The sequence below is a fragment of the Salvelinus sp. IW2-2015 genome, linkage group LG14, assembly GCF_002910315.2.
Source record: "Salvelinus sp. IW2-2015 linkage group LG14, ASM291031v2, whole genome shotgun sequence".
In the NCBI taxonomy this organism is placed as follows: Eukaryota; Metazoa; Chordata; class Actinopteri; order Salmoniformes; family Salmonidae; genus Salvelinus; species Salvelinus sp. IW2-2015.
In genome coordinates this window covers 3743423-3748316 of record NC_036854.1, presented here as the reverse complement: position 1 = coordinate 3748316, position 4894 = coordinate 3743423, and the positions used below count along the sequence as shown (strand labels likewise).

The following is a 4894-nucleotide window of genomic DNA, read 5'->3' as shown; positions in this document are numbered from 1 at the left end:
AGGCTGCCTGACTCACGTGGCACCATGGCTTCCTCCTACTAGTTACACCCAACTGGTCCTGGAGAGAGGGGAGGTTTACTCTGTTAAGAAAAAGGACAGCAATGTTACCACCAGACTTATCCTGGAGAGAGAGAGAGGGAGAGGTTACTCTGTTAGAAAAAGACCAGCATGTTTACCAACCCAGACATCCTGGAGAGGAGAGTCCCCTAAGCAAGCTGGTCCTGGGGCTCTTGTTCACAAACACAAACACACCCGATCAGAGACCAGGACGCAACCACACCATTACCCAACAAACCATGAGAAAACAAAAGATATTAACTTGACACAAATTGGAAAGAATTAACAAAAAAACTGAGCAAACTAAGAATGCTATTTGGCTTTAAACAGGAGAGTAACACAGAGGCAGAATCAACTCAGGTACCACTGTTGACTGACCCAAAATAACAGAAAGCTCTGACAGACTCTAGTGAGCATAGCCTTGCTATTGAGAAAGGCCTTCCGTAGGCAGACTGGCTTCTCAGAGAAGGAGGCTCTGTCTGCCACAAATAGAGCGGTTTTTGGGGATAAAACTGAGCTGCACTCTCCAACCTCACTGCCTAATTGTATGACCATATTAAGAGACTATAATCTTTCTCAGATTAACAAGACCCACCAAAAGAACTTCGAAAACAAATCCTATTTTGAATAAACTCCCATAAACTACTGGATTGCCATCACAGCAGCACGATTTGTAGTTGTTGCCACAGAAAAGAGTGAAGGAACAAACATCACTTTGTAAATATCAAATCCTATATTTATGTTTATTTATTTCCCTTTGTTACTTTAACTATTTGCACATCGTAAATCTTAATAATGAATTTTGAAATGTCTTTTATTCTTTTTGGATACTTTTTTATATTTTTTATTTAACTAGGCAAGCCTACCGGGGGAACAGTTGGGTTGCCTTGTTCAGGGCAGAATGAAGATTTTACCTGTCAGCTCAGGGATTTCGTATGTAGGCACCTTTTCGGTTACTGCCACATCGCTCAAGCCACTAGGCTACCTCCGCCCCACATTTAATGAATGTTTTACTGTATTAATTTTTGTGTTTTGTTTTAATTTCATTTTATTTCTAATCTACTCACTTGCTATTGCGCAATTGTCAACATAGTTTCCCTGACATAAAGCCCCTTAAATTGAAATAAAAACTAAATAAAAGAGAGAGAGAGATGTTACTCTGTTAGAAAAAACAGACTCGTCACCCACCCGAGATGTCCTGTGGAAGAGAGGAGGAATGTGAGATCTGAATTGACGGAGAAGGGAGACTCCATTTAAAACGAACTGTTTTTTTTTACCGACATATACAGTGTGGGCAGGAGAGACGAGGTGCTACACAGTTTACAGTTGCAGAATCTTTGAACGATAATGGTACATAACCCATATAATTGTGAATATGCTCTATGCGTACTTTGGAGTAGCCAGTTGAAACTGAGTCTCTGTATGGAACCAACACTTGGTCTTGTTCCTTCCCTTGCTCTGGTCTAGACAGCAGCTGAGAATACCAGGCCAGCGTGCTTAGAGACCTGACAACAGTGATTTAAGTAGAACGTGAGAATGGTAACAAAGTGTGTAAACATTTTAGAGAGACATTGAGAGGCCGCGTTCCAAAGTATATAATAAAAAAAGGGAAAGCAAGATGTGGAGGGGGGAAGGGACAGGATGGGAAAGAGAGGTTGTGAGGCGCGGAGAAGAAGAGGGGGAGGAAGGAAGGAGGAGAAGAGAGGTTGAGGGGGAAAGAGAGGGGGGAAGGGCAAGGAGGCGAAAGAGAGTTGAGGGGGAGAAAGAAGAGGGGGGGAAGGGAAGGAGGGAAAGAGAGGTGAGGGGAAAGAAGGGCGGGAAGGGAAGAGAGAGGGAAAGAGAGGTGAGATGGGAAGAGAAGGTGGGGTAAGGGAGGGGGAAAGAGAGTTTGAGGGAGGAGAAGCGAGGGGGGAAGGGGCAGGATAGGAAAGAGAGTTGAGGGGAAGGAAAGAGGGGGGAGAGGGAAGGAAGGGAAAGAGAGTTGAGGGGAGAAGAGAGGGGGGATAGGGAAGGATGGGGAAAGAGAGTTGAGGGGGAGAAAGAGGTGGGGAAGGGAAGTAGGGAAAGAGAGTTGAGGGGCGAGATAGAGAGGGGAAAGGGAAGGAGGGAAAGAGAGTTATGGGGGAGAAGAGAGGGGGAGAGGAAGGAGCGGAAAGAAGGAGTTGAGGGGGAGCGAAGGAGCGATTGCGGCGGAAAGCGGAAGGAGGAAAGAGGTTTGAGGGGGAGAGAAGATGGGGAAGGGAAGGACGGGAAAGAGAGGTTGAGGGGAGAGAGGGGGGGAAGCGGAAGGAGGGATGGGTAACAGAGTTGAAGGGGAGAAGAGAGGGGGGGAAGAGGAAAAGGAGGGAAAAGAGAGTTTGAGGGGGAGAAGAGAGGCGTCGGGAAGGGAAGAGCGGAACGAGAGGGAATGACCGGGGAGACCCAGAGAGGAGACATAGGGAAGGAGGAAAGAGAGGTGAGAAGGGAGATTGGAGAGGGGGAAGGGGAGAGGGAAAGAAGCAGCGGAAGGGGGGGAGAAGAGAGTAGATGTAACTCCCCCTCTCCTACTTGTTGATTTGCTCCTCCTCCTTCATCCTCTCTCCAGTAAGCTCAGTCTTAGCAGCTTCTCTCACTGCCAGCCAAGAGTCCACCAGACTCAGCTTACTGACCTTCTCACGCCACTGGGTTCCGTACAACAACAAACACGATGGGCTATATAGAGGCGAATATGAAACCAACCTGCGTTGTTAGCAAAACACACATAGCGAACCAGCTGAGGAAATGAAAGTCAACATATTAAAAGTAAAGACCTTGAGTGATTTGATGTTTTCATCACATGATCGTATTCAGAAAACCATTCAAAAGGCAAACAATTATGGCAAGATGCGGATTAGATTTATGGTGAATGCTGCGATTAGAATGCTGTATTTGCTGATTAAAATGTGGTTGATGCTGGATCTACGAATGTCGGTAATGCTGAAAATTTAGAATAAATGTTGAATCGTAATTTGTAAAGGAAACTGACTATTATCCTATGAACCCAGGTCCGATAGAGTGGTGTGCTAGAGATTGGACTACCCAGAACCCAGGGTCCATGAGAGTTGTGTGTTGTTGTGTGGTTGGACCTACCCCAGAAGCCCAGCGTCCATCTAGAGGTGTGTGTTGGACCTACCCCAGAATACCCGAGGTCCATTAGACGTGTGTGTGTTGACACTACCCCAGATACCCAGGTCCCATTAGAGTGTGTCGTGTATAAGAAGCCTACAAAACCCAAGACCTCCAGGTCCATTAGTGTGGTGTGTGTTGGACCTACTCCCAGAACCCAGGTCCATGAGAAGCGGTGTGTGTGTGTTGTGTGTTGTACCACCCCAGAACCCAGGTCCAAAAAAATAGAGTGTGTGTGTTGGACCTACCCCAGAACCCAGGTCCATTACGAGTCGTGTGTGTTGGACCTACCCCAGAACCCATTGTCCATGCAGACGTGTGTGGTGCTTGGGACCTACCCCAGAACCCAGGTCCATGAAGAATGTGTGGTGTGTGGTGTGTTCCGGCACTACCCCAAGAAAACCAGGTCCATTAGCTGTGTGTGTGTTGTGTTTGAACCTACCCCGACACCCAGGTCCATGAGAGTGTGTGTGTTGGACCTACCCAGAGACCCAGTCCATGAGAGTTGTGTGTTGTCTGGACCTACCCCAGAACCAGGTCCATGCAGAGGTTGTGATGGTTGGACCTACCCATAGAAACCCAGGTCCATCAGATACTAGGTGTGTGTTGACCTTCACCCCCACGAAACCCAGGTCCATTAGAGTTGTGTGTGTTGGACGCTACCTCCAGAACCCAGGTCCATTAGCGAGTGATGGTGTTTGGCACCTACCCCAGAACCCAGGTCCATTGAGTTGTGTGTTGTTGTGACCTACCCCAGAACCCCAGGTCCATTAGCAGTGTGTGTGTTGACCTACCCCAGAACCCAGGTCCATTAGAGTGTGTTGTGTTGGACCTTACCCCAGCGAACCCAGGTTCCATTAGAGTGTGTGTTGGACCTCTCACCCCAGAACACCCAAGGTTCTCTTTATTAGAGTGTGTGGTCGCTTGTTGAAGTATTGATGTCTGAAGACGTGCGTGTGGCGACCCTTGCTGCTCGTCCTCGTCTCCATTATTGGTGGCTGTCTACTGTACGAGACTGTTACCTCTGACATCCAGAAAGCACGTCTAATTGTCTCTTCGCTAGGAGAGCCGAGACATGGATACTTGAGGGAGAGTAGACTGACCCGAGGGAGGGCTGGTCTTTCTAGTGTAAGCATTCATACAGTGCCTTCAGAAAGTATTCATACCCCTTGACTCATTCCACATTTTGTTGTTACAGCCGGAATTCAAAACGGATTACAATGTATTTATTTTTATCTCACCCATCTACACACAATATCCTATAATGACAAAGTGAAAACAAGTTTTTAGAAATGTTTTCAAAATGTATTGAAATATGGAAAGTGGTACTCAGAAATGTGTTGTATTGGATTTGCCCCATATTGGATTTGCCCCATATTGGATTTGCCCCCATATTGGATTTGCCCCCATATTGGATTTGCCCCCATATTGGATTTGCCCCCATACAAAACACTTGTATTCAGGACAATTTACTTTAGTGGTACAGGCTGCCATCTTTTGACTCTGTCATTTAGGTTAGTGTTGTGGAGTAACTACAATGTAGTTGATCCAGCCTAACGTTTTCTCCTGTCACAGCCATTCAKCTCTGTTCTAACGTCACTGGGTGTATTGATACACCATCCAAAGTGGAATTAATAACTTCACCATGCTCAAAGGGATATTTTTTTACCCCTACCAATAGACAGACACACAC

General features: G+C 46.6%; 1 pseudogene; it reads right to left on the bottom strand.

Annotated features, from left to right (window-relative positions):
- The window catches only part of LOC111972886 (kinesin-like protein KIF13B), an 86943-nt pseudogene that overhangs the window by 70811 nt on the left and 11238 nt on the right, over nucleotides 1-4894 (bottom strand).